Source organism: Manacus vitellinus, unplaced genomic scaffold (genome assembly GCF_001715985.3).
Source record: "Manacus vitellinus isolate BGI_N305 unplaced genomic scaffold, ASM171598v3 scaffold_6_pilon, whole genome shotgun sequence".
NCBI lineage: Eukaryota > Metazoa > Chordata > Aves > Passeriformes > Pipridae > Manacus > Manacus vitellinus.
In genome coordinates, this window is record NW_021940750.1 from 26,774,755 (window position 1) to 26,787,379 (window position 12,625).

The following is a 12,625-nucleotide window of genomic DNA, read 5'->3' on the forward strand; positions in this document are numbered from 1 at the left end:
AGAGAACGTGATTGTAAAAATAATTTCTCTTTAGTTTGAGAGTCTTGTCAGAATGCAGAATGTGAAGGAGACAGCAAAAGTCTTATTGATATGACATTATGCTAATATACTATACACTTAAGATTACAAGAACATTTCCTGCTCCTAGAGGAAGTGCTGGAGTGGGGTGTTTGAAGGGGCAGGAAGAGAAGGTTGCCTGTAACAAATCTTGATCTCCAGAGGTCCCTTCCAACCCTAACAATTTGTGATTCTGTGATTCTTTGCCTTGTGCTAACAAACCCTCCCTGATTTCAAAGATGGGGATGAAAAACAAAGGTCCAGATTCTTGCTTGTGCAATAGTTGTTTTATACTGCTCCTCTGGTCAGTGACAGCAGTGAGCCAGGAAATCCTTCCCTTGTTTCAGCCTCCTCAGAGTATGGGCTCTGGGCCACCTTTATACCCTCTGACCACTCGTGCCTAACTAAGGACAGGCTCAGCAGCCAAATGAGAAATACAGAGGTAGTTCACCTTTCCCCCAGCACCCTAAACACAGCTCTACACCAGCCAGGGAGTGAAACTGTAGGATTTTTCTCAAACAAACCTGGTATCCAAGGACAGCAATGGCAGGTTTAAACAAATGGGTGCAGAAGAACTCACTCTGTTAATAAGAACATATGACACAATACTTTACAAGCTGTCTGAAAAAGTGGAAACTGAAGGAAAGGTGATGCAGGGTATAGAAGAGAAAAGACTAATAGCCCCCTTTTACTTACTGACCTTGTCTGGATAGGGGAAGGGGGAAAATGAAAAAAGCTGCTGTATGAAAAACATCTGGGGTGCAGACAATCATAAAGCTGAAAGCAGTTTTGAACGGGAACACACAGGCATTTCATTTAGACAACTTTAATATGGATATAGTGCAGCTGTGTGATTTTTTTGAGCATAATTTATGTAACACCTTCAGTATAACAAGTCTGCATAAATTTCCAGGCAATATTTCTCTCTCATATATGCCCACATCTTTTAGATTATACCCATCTAAGCCCAAGTCTTGGCAAAAAATTAGAAGGTGACTTCCCTCTACATGAGTTCCAAACAATTCCCTTCTTTCTGGATTAAAAACAAAGCCAAGGATCCCTGGGCTTCAGAAAGCCTCACTTTTTCCTGGTTTAAACAAGCCAGCTTTACTCACTGGATAGTTCAACAACAGTTCATTTCTTTCCCAACTCCTCTGTGCCTTAACTGCTGAGAAAAACATGACTCCCTCCTGCACCATGAACCATGGTGCAGTGCACATATTAAACGCTGCCTGCTGGCAACAGCACAGAAAATAGTGCAGAGCCACAGACAGCAACAGCCTCTTCCCCTCAGACCAAGTACTAGCACAGAGCCCAGGTGGGTTTTCAGTGAACATTGCTACAGTTTTCATTGTAAGAAATCTGTCTGCAATAAGGCATACATAGTTTTTGGCAGAGACAAATGGGACTACGTCAAAGGACTTCCTTGATGGAATTTGCAACAGTTGTGCACCCAGCTTGTCTCACCCACAAAGCATTCATTTCCATTAACAAGGAGCGCAATGTGGTCGTGTGCCTTTATAGGATGGTAGCTCTCTTGCTATTTAATCCGTCCTTGCACCTGTCATACAGTGCAGACAGGACTGAGTCACTTGACTGTCACAGCAGGACTTTAACTGTCCTGCCTGTCTTGGAACCAGAAACCTGGGGTTGTTTCAGTTTAGGTTTTGGTTCAGGTCATTACCTACACAAACACCAACCTTAAGTTTACACACTAAGCTTTCTTCAGCTCTTGAGGGTTTGTCTGCTTGTTTGATCCTGTTTCACAAAGCCTGGAAGAATAAGGTCAAATAAAGAGGCTGCTCTTCACAGCAGAAGAGTCTAGGGACTGGTCGAACAGTATAAAATGGGCAGAAATAGGATAATATCTTTAGAGCAAGTTTGAAAAAAAATAAAAATAGAAGAAAGTGGAAATTGGGAGGCATGACTGAGTATGAGGGAATGGCACAATTATGTTTCGATTCAATCAGAAAAATTATGATATAAAAGACAGATCTGTTGGAGCAGGTCCAGAGGAGGGCCACAGAAATGGTCAGAGGAGTGGAACACCTCTCCTATGGGGGAAAGGCTGAGAGAGCTGGGGGTGTTCAGCCTGGAGAAGAGAAGGCTCTGTAGAGATCTTTTTGCAGCCTTTCAGTATCTAAGGGTACACTTACAGGAACATGGGGACAGACTTTTTAATAGGACTTGTAGCAACAGGACAAGGGGTAATGGTTTTAAACTAAAAGAGGGTAGAGTCAGACTAGATACAAGAATGATATTTTTTATGATGAGGGTATTGAAATGCTGACACAGATTGCCCAGAGAGGTGGCAGCTGCTCCATCCCTGGAAACATTCAAGGTCATGTTGGGGCTCTGAGCAACCTGGTCTAATAAAAAATGTTCCTGCTCATTGCAGGAGGGTCAGACTACATGGCCTCTAAAAGTCCCTACAAACCTAAGCCATTCTGATTCTAAAAGAGTACCAAGTAGAAAGCCACTAAAGGCAATGAAGGATGTTTGTAATAACACACAAGGTTAGTAAAGGAAAAGAAAAACAGGTACATATGAGGAACAAACACAAATTTTGGATCTAAAGATAGCTGAAATATTTGCTGTTATTTTTTATTCCAATCTTTAGAACCAAAATTGCGACCCATAATCTAACACAATTAATTTTAACAGTAGGATAGGGGCACAGAAGACTATACATAAGCAAAGACTAACATATTTTGAAAGGCTATGTGCACTCCTAGGGAATTAGCTAAAGCAACGTGTGAATTATTGCTGATAATGTTTCAGAAATTATGGTGGATTGGGGTAAAACAGACATAACAATTGTGAAAAAGAGTAGTTGCAGTTATACACCAGTCAGCCCAGCTTCAGCTAGAAAAAGCCATCAGACAATCAATAACCATGTGTTCACAGAAGTGACTCACAGCTGTGGAGACTCACCCAGGTGAGTCCTGCCATACTTCAGGAGAACATGAAGGTGGGCTGGGGTTGGCAACTGCACTTATTTTACACTCTACCTCAGGAAGATGGGAGAAGCTCCAGCCTAAGTCCTACCTGCTTTCTGTAGGAAGACCAGCACAGGCATGGATGGGTCCTATTTTCCCCACAATGTGCAGACTTGCCAGTCTGCAAATCATGTTGCTGTTCCAGTGAGCAGAAAGCAAAGGAGAGTTGAAAATTATAAAAGACAGTAGTAGAAGTCAGTCTCATCTCCCCTGATTAATCCATGAACCTAATGCCTCCCCTCCCTGACAGTGGACAGTCCTGCCCCACATAGCATCAATCCCCAAATATCCCAGTCATGTCAGTACCCCAGCTTCCAGAAACTACCTGCCACAGTTCAGTGCAATCCCTGTCCTCATGGCTTCTGCAGCCTGATTTCCGACATGACAGCCTCCTCCTCAGCAACTCTCAGCTCCTGTGACACCCTAACAATTCCTTTCTCACACTGAGCACCCGTGCACAAGGGCACGGGGAAAGCCAAGACTTGAGAGGAACAGAGTCAGCAGTGGCACTTCAGGGCTGGAGAAAAGCAGGGAGGACAAGGGGGAAGGCACAGAAGCAGCAAGGGCAGCAGCACTGCAGTCAAACAGCTTGGAAGGCTGCCTTAGAGAAGCTGCTGCAATAAGAGACACACGATTCAACAAAAAACGGTGGTGTCAGACCAGTCTCATTTCCTTGTTTCATGAGGTATGTGGCCAAACAGCTACACAGGAAGCAACATGAGTAATACAACTTTATTTTATAAAGACTTTGACACATCCTAAAGCACATTCTCATTACACCTGGGAAATTGTAAAGGTAGCACGTAATGCTGGGTGTGTTACACAACCACACTCAGAAAGCAGCCAACTGTAGTTCGCTATTGGACTGAGTTGACTGTGAGATAATCTCCCCATTTCAGGATGCTAGTCAGTGTTTTCAGGTATTCATAATGTCATAATTTCAATCACATTTGAATGGGATAGAAAATGCACTAAATAAATCAGCAAATTATACTGATTTAGGAAGGAGTATATAATACTAACAGGATTTAAGATGATCTTGGGTGTGAAAACAAAATAAAATCCTTTGAGAACAAATACAAAATTACCATGCTTGGAAAGAAAAAAAAATCAAATAGTTTGCAATGGGGGATATCTGGCTATGCAGCAGGATGGACAACAATGCACTTAGGTTCACTCTGTTACTGCTGAGAAGAAAAGAATTACAGTAGGATGCAGTACTTAAAGGGCATAAAGTCAGGTGTCCTTTCTACTCACCATGGATGAAGTCACTGGAATCATTTCCACTATAATACACAGGCAAATAAGAAGAGGACCAAGTACTTTGGGCAACCAAATTATATAATCCCCATTTTTCTGTCCTCACAAATTCAAACATATTCCATTACAGACAGGAGTTTCCTGAAGTAAATTGGTAGTGCTTGTGAAACACTCAAATGTCCTTCCAATGACTGCTGTAGATAAAACAAGCAAACAAAAAACTGGATGATAGGTATGTTTATTAGAGATGGAAACAATGCTAGTGAGTAAGATACTTTATTCTTGTTCACCCCTTGGGATAAGGCAACATATTACATGACTACTCTTAGAGGCACAAAGCAAAGCCACAGAGAAACACTCAAGCTAGCACTGTCTGTTACTTCAGGGACATAAAACAGGAAAACTGCAGTGGTTTGTTACTTGGCCTGGCAGACCAGGGAAAAAAAGTGCAGGAAGAAAAACAAGATAATCCCAGTCTACTGCATTATGTTTCTACAAGAAAGGTGCTCAAACTGGACTCAAGCATCTCAGCAGGGTACTAGTTTTGTTGAGCTCAGATAAACTGGCATGGCTCACATTGAGACAAAAGTCTTGTAGAAATAACAATTATATCCATTAAAGATCAAAGTCTCATTTAAATATGCAAGTGGGCTAAAAATTAGGCAGCACTAGAGACCCCAAGATTTCTAATTCCTTATCCTAGTGTACTTGACCTTGATGTTCAGCTTCTTTTAGTGCAGCTCATTTAATGTGCATCATCAATGCATCTTTTAAGTGCATGGAGTTAATTTCTCTACTGTCCATACAATGTATTTTTTAATTGGATCAGTTTCTAAACCATTCTCAATGAATCTGGAAATAAACATATACACTTTAAAGACAGCTGTATGGTCCATAAGATATAATTTTAAGCCACCACATCAGAAATTTTGCAGAAATTTTGTTTTTGTCAAACCTCTGTGTGAAGAGCAGTTGGCTGCAGGGAGCTTTGTTTCTGTTCTTCTGCTGGTTTTGTAAAGCAGAAAGGCTACCTCTCTGCTATACTAACTTTCCCTTTTTTCTTTTTCTCTTTGCTTTTTTTTACATTAGAAGAACAAATTCTGTACATTCTTTTTGCAAGAGAGTCTTACCAGTCACCCCGTAAAAAATAGACTGTATCTTTTTAAACCTCTGAAACCATCTTACGCAAGTTGGGCAGAAAAAAAAGACAAAATCTCAATTCCTACTTAAACAGAATTTCTAAACTAAAGTTAATTTAGATCTATACACAACCCATTCAGTGTTTGTTTACTTGCAAGTGGATCCTTTAACATGAACCTCTGAGTACAATAATTATTACTCTGTGTATCAGTTTCAGTGGAAGAAAACCATTACAGTATTCTGTAAATTACAAATAACTTTACTTTTGCCATTACTGTATGACTCCATTTATAAACCTATTGTCAAAGAAGGAAGTTGGCAACATTTTTTCAGAATCTACATAAACAAAAGACTAATTAGTCATAGATGCCCAATTCTCCCCTAACACGGACATGCAATTATTCACAGTCTTGGGTATATCACTCCATTTGCTGCAACTTTAATATTCTGGGAACTCCATGTTCTGTTTCTGTACATTTTCATTTCAGGTTTTTATGACTTTGGACTTCTTAGCTGAGGCCTGCATATATGAAGGACGACTTGAGATGCAGGGTAAGGAAGGCAGATAGGATAATTAGCCCAGTTAGTCCAGTATCATAGAATCATAGAATGGTTTGGGTTGGAAGTGACCTTAAAGATCATGTTGTTCAAACCCCATGGACTAGGACACCTTCTACTAGACCAGGTTGCTGCAAGCCCCATCCAACCTGGCCTTGAACACTTCCAGGAATGGGGCAGCCACAACTTCTCTGGGCAACCGATTCCAGTACCTCATCACCCTCACAGTAAAGAATTTCTTCCTGATGTCTAATCTAAATCTGTCCTCTTTCAGTTTAAAGCCATTCCCCCTTGTCCTGTCACTACATGCCCTTGCAAAAAGTCCTCTCCATCTTTCCTGTAGGTACTGGAGGCCACAATTAGGTAACCCTGAAGCCTTCACTTCTCCAGACTAAACAATCCCAACTCTCTCGGCCTTTCCTCATAGGAGGGGTGCTTCATCCCTCTAATCAGCTTGGTGTACCTTCCCTGGACTCACTCCAACAGGTCCATGTCCTTCCTTTGCTGGGGACCCCACAGCTGGATGCAGCACTCCAGGTGTAGTCTCACCAGAGTAGAGTAGAGGGACAGAATCCCCTCCTTCAACCTGCCAGCTACGCTGCTTTTGATGCAGCCCAGGATACAATTGGCTTTCTGGGCTGCGAGCACACAGTGCCGGGTCATGTCCAGCCTCTCATCCACCAGGACTCCCAGTCCTTCTTCTTGGCAGAGCTACTCTTGATCTGTTCATCCCCCAACCTGGATCGATACCAGGGATCTGCCCAACCCAGGTGCAGCACCTTGCACTTGGTCTTGTTAAACAGCATGAAATTCCCATGGGCCCACTTCTCAAGCTTGTCCAGGTCCCTCTGGATGCCACTGCATCCTTCAGGAATGTCAACCACACCACTCAGCTTAGTGCCATCTGCAAACGTGCTGAGGGTGCCCTCAATCCCTTTGTCTGTGTCATTAGCAAAGATGTTAAATAACACTGGTCCAGTATGGGCCCTTGAGGGACACCACTTGCCACTGATATCCATTGGGACTCTGAGCCATTGACCACTAACCCCTAGTCCAGCCGCTTTCTTATCCAACAGTCCACCCATGGAATCCACGTCTCTCCAATCTAGAGAGAAGGATGTTGTGTGTCAAAGGCTTTACAGAAGTCCAGATAAATAACATCTGCAGCTCTTCCCTTGTCCACTGATGTAGTCACTCCATCATAGAAGGCCATTAGGTTGATCAGGCAGGACTTTCCCTTGAAGGAGCCATGCTGGCTGTCCCAAATCACCTCCCTGTCCCCCATGTGCCTTAGCATAGCTTCTAGGATGTTGTGGAGCATCTATTCCATGATTTTCCCAGGCATAGAGGGGAGGTTGACAGGTCGGTAGTTCCCAGGGTCCTCCCTTCTACCCTTTTTAAAGATAAGTACAATGTTTCCCTTTTTCCAGTCACCTGACTGCCATGACTTTTCAAATATCATGCAGAGTGGCTTGGCAACTACATCACTCGGTTCCCTCAGACTACTCATTCTATCTTACGCTACTACTTATTCTTTATCTAGGATTAGGGCCTTTTGCAAGGTCTGAACAACTGGTTGAGCACAGGGAAGTGCTGAAAAAAAAACACTTCGGAAAATCCCTATTTATGGTAATAAGAAGTTCTTACAATGTGTAATTTCAGGCAAGCAGTCTAAGTAGTATCAGGGAGGTGAATCACATAACAGGAATTAGTCATGCTATAGCTGCCTCAAAGCTTTTAAAAATGACCCTCATTTGCCCCCTACTTCATGCTGTTGAAGATCAACCAGGTGGACGACATGACCCCCCAAGAATTTCACTGATACGTGGTTGTGACTAGCTCCTACCCACAGAGGTCATCTTCCTGAAGCTTCATGAGTGACTTGCTTGAGTACAGAACAGTGGGTGGAGGAAAACATATTACACCACTTCCTGTAGACATCTTAAATCACTGTTATTACTCAGAGACAGAACTCCAAATCTTCCTTTCCCCTCAGCCATGTCAATGGCCCTCTCCCCCACAGCCCTCCTTGACACAGAAGCCAAAGAAGCATCCTGTCACTATTGCAGAAGCAGCAGGCAAGTAAATAATAATTACTCATGGACAACAGAATTTCTTATATTCCCAAATTTGTATGGTGGTCCCCATTAAAAAGGACAGTGCAAAAACAAAGCCCAGATTACAAAGGTCTTAGTAGAAGCCACATAAACCATGATCGGTGCACAACATTACCAGTAAGGAACAATGACTGGAACAACTGTGTTGTATCCTGGGATTGAGAAATAGGAACTTCACCCTTCCGAGCTTAATGAGTTCTGATTCATTTTACCATCTACAGCCTTGGGCAAAATCACCCTTCTGATTCATTTTCCTAAACTCTGTATTACTGCCTCTTTTGATGCTGCAGCCTGCTCTGACACCAGCACTGTGCTCCATCAGGCAAGATGTCTTGCACAGAAGTCAGTGACTTAAGGTCCAGCTCATATCTTTACTGCATTTTGATGAATTTTGCCTCCCTTGGTTTGCCAGCGTGCCCCTCTACCCCCGGCACTGCCACACACCTCCTGCTCCACAGAGTGGCTGATCAAGGGGTGCCATGGCCCTGTAGGAGTCACTCCACAGATTTCTCTACAGCCTGAGCACGAGCCACCCATTTCCAGCCTGAGGGCTGTAGTACTGGCTGGCACCCACACAGGTCAGCACGCACCAAGGGTGAGCAAAGCTCACTGGCTGCCAGCCCAGACCTTTGGCCAGACACTTATGGCCCTAGAGCCGATGTATGTATTGAGAGCAACTTGTCTCTGCACCCACATGCTCTCACAGAAAGGGGAAGGAATGCTGGCAGCATGCAAGGCAGTCCCTCCCGTCAAGCCTCCCCAGCATCGCTCACTGGTAACAAGGGAAAACTTGCTCAAAAACTAACAAGTTGGAGACCAAAGCAGGGACCAAATTATCTTTTTGCTTGCATCTTTTATAATGCTGCTTCAAACCAAGGATCAGCACGTCATACCTCCCAGACAGAACTATCTCATTAACTAAAAGGAGTTTGGAAAGCAACCAAACATCAATCCGTACAATTTTTTCCCTCCTTTACTGATAATTCAGTGCATAAAATGATTGTGCAGTGCTACTGACAAGCAGTAGCTTGGGACATCACTAATCAATGACTAATAACATTTGACAAATAGAAAAGGCTGTCTGATAGAAAAATTTTGCTTGCTAAGTCTAACTGAAATGTGGTCTAAACTCTGCCATGTCTGAAGAGATTGAGCACATCTGTTCAAGGAGAATGTTAACATTTTCATTATTCCACGCATCAGCAAATAATGATACATTCAATAAACTCATCTCTTTTTAAAATACCATTTCTGCATATATGATTCAGTATATGATTCATTTTGTACAGTAAAAGTCTTAAGACATGGCAAAGTGAAAAGTTGTTTACAATATTTGAAGGTTTTTCCCTTCCTCCCCTGATTTTATTTTGACTTATTTTTCTTCTGTTTGGATTAATTTAAATTGAAGAGATTAAATTCATCATCGGATAGGAGCCTGTTCAACTGAAGTACCTAACATCATGTGCACTATTGACATTTAAAACTGGAATAATTCTTTTGTGCCTTTGTACTATGTTTGTGTTTCTGGCTTACACTGATCACCAGTGTGCCTTTCAGACGTTTCTGTTCTAGATCCAATTCTTTCTAGTCTAGCACACCATCCGCCCTTCCACGCACTGCTGTTTAGCTATGCTCATTTCCTTTCAGGCTCAGTTGAGTCTTTTTTGGCTCTTGTTCTGTATTTCTGTATTTCTTCCTTAGATACAGCCTTGGGGGGTGGTGTGGGGGTGTGTTGTGCATATGCATTTGTGCATGTCTCCAAATAGTCCCCATCTAGTCTGTAGAGATTTAAGTCTTCTAAACTATCCCTTTTTGCTACCTTTAATTCAGCTTCTTTATTTTTTTGCAGTTTCCCTTTTGGAGATTAACCAAGTTTCCTGTAGAACTGACTCAATAGTCACATGTAACGCATGTTCTCCATTGTTATTTCTCAGACTTCTCACGAGAAGCAGCGTGTCTTGCAAAAGGTTTTCCTTTGGGCTCTTTCCCTCATTGCTGCTCTTGCTCCCAAGATGACTATTGAAAACTTCAGTCCTTTCTTTTTTTTTTCACTTAAGGATACATGACTCCTAGTCTCCAATGGATTAATCATTTTAAACAAAGTGTTGGCATCTATATCTGCAGGCTTGCTTACATTTTCATTTCCTGAATTTCATTTCCTCAATTCCCTTAATTTTCATTTAAAAAATTATTTTAGTAGTCACAGGATTTTTAAGTGCTAGTGTCTTGCTTTCATTAAGATTTAAACAAAATCTGGCCTTCCCTTACTCCCAGGTGCTCTCATTTCACAATGTATATGAATTTGCCTTCCCTCTTCCATTTTCTCAGCCATACCTCGAAATGACTCTCTCTATATCTCTGGCCTCGAATATGGTGCATGAAGCCTTCCTCAGCACAGAGCTACTGAATTCCTCTACTTCAGCATTCTGCCTAAGATCATGAATGCTCTTTCTAGCCCCTCTCCATCCCACCTTTTGGATGACACTGGCACCTGCACAAGCAGTGGCTGCCTACTTCCCTGTCCAGTTGGCCACCTCTCTCCTGGGAGACAGGTCCCAGCATCCTGCCTGGAGGCACAAACTCGGCCATCCATATGCTTGAAATCCAACTGATCTATATGTTTGAGATCTGATTGACCCTTCTCTAGTCTTCTTTTAAAGAAAATCATGAGGAGAAACCTGCCCATAATAATGGTATTAATCTGGACAAAAGAGGTTCAACACAAAAATTGAGAAAAAATTGAGAAAAATATTTGAAGAGGCATGACCTCATGGAAATGAAAAAAGCCCTTTTTTGATACTATTAGTATCAAAGAAGACACTCACACAATTCACTTCCCAACATGCTTCTGACTAGAGGAAAGGGAGAGAATCAAATACTTGTTACAGGTAAGTTCTGATGAGCTCTTGAGTGAGAGATGGGAAAGCTGACACAGAAGATCTGAGAGTCCAAATTGAGAGCTGTTTAGAAATCCACGTCCTGCTCTGAGGTGGAGGTATAAGACCATCTCTGAAATGTGAACCCTAGTTCAAATTCCAGATAATGATGTCCTGACATGACAAGTTAAGGGATTCTAGTTTAAGCCTCTTGAAAGATTAAAAGATAATTTCTATTTTGAAAGCTGTGTCTGAACATTTCTTAAACACGGACCATCAAACATACATCATCTAATTAAATATGTGAGTAGACACTAAATCATTATCCATTACAGAGTAAAAACTCTCCTTCTTTCTTAGCAGATGGAAGACAAAATATTTCCAGATATAAAATTATCAAACTCTAATTGTTACTAAAATATCAAGTTAAAAGAAAGCCAAACCATGAGATCTCTGTAAGATTTCCATTGTTCCCTGCTGTTGTTGCCCATTTTAGCATTTTATTCAGGTGTCATTAAAGTGACTTAAGTTTGATAGTTCAATTACATTTGCTTTTGTAATGCATTCATTATTTATCTCCCCTTCCTCTGTTGGCTATCTAACCAGTCTTCAAAGCTCTGTGTCTTTACTGCTGACCCATAGGACACAACATAAGCGAAAGGAAGCTTGAAACCTTGCAGAATAAAGCAACCATGTTCAGAAATTAAAGACTAGGCTCGTCTTAGCAGCAAGAGCTGTCCATAGCAATTTGTCAGTGGAGATTGTCAGGAGGACATCTCTCGTGGAGCAGCAGTAACAGCAGCCCTCTCCGTTACCTGTAGATCAGATCACTTTTGCATTTCTATTTGCCTCTGGCACGGTGACAGATCTGAGCTTAAGCAATCCCAGATCAAACTCCAAGACAACCCAGCTGGAAACAAGTTTGTTGCCACAGAAACAATTTCTGGCAAGAGGGCTCCATGGAGAGGAACAGAGCATACTTTCAGGTGAGCCCCTTTCTGAGTCTCCAACTAACAGTGTTTCAAACCTATTATCTAGTATTTTTCTCTTTTTCAGACAGATTAGCTACAGCTTCCAGATGAAGTACCTTAAAAAGCACTCTTTTTGCCACCCAGTAGATTAACAGAATTCAGGACATCATTTCTAGTGGAGAAAAAGAGTTACAGTGGATGCCCCCCTCAGGGAATAAACTGCAATGTTTTCCCTAGCTGCCATTGCTTACTAATACCTTTAGTTAAAATTACTGGCCAGTTTCTTCTAAACATTAAATCTGGTCTGTGTCTTTTCAAAAACAATTGCCATCAGCTGTCAGGGTCAGCAGTTCTGCAAATGCTTCAGCTGGCAGAATAATTCATAACAAGCATTAAAAGCCACTTAGAATAAGCTTTATAAGAAAAACAAACCTCTTAGATGAGACATTCAGCTAATTTTAAAGGTAATGAGCCACACAAGGCCACTATGTCTGGGGTTCTCTTTCCACAGCTCTTCACTTAAAAATAATTAGCAAGTTGTGTAAATGTCTTTGTGAGTGGACATGACTTTCTTTGGTTATCACCACACTGACACAAGTATGGCCTTCAGGAATGAAGCCCCAGGCACCATGAACGCACCCTCAGGT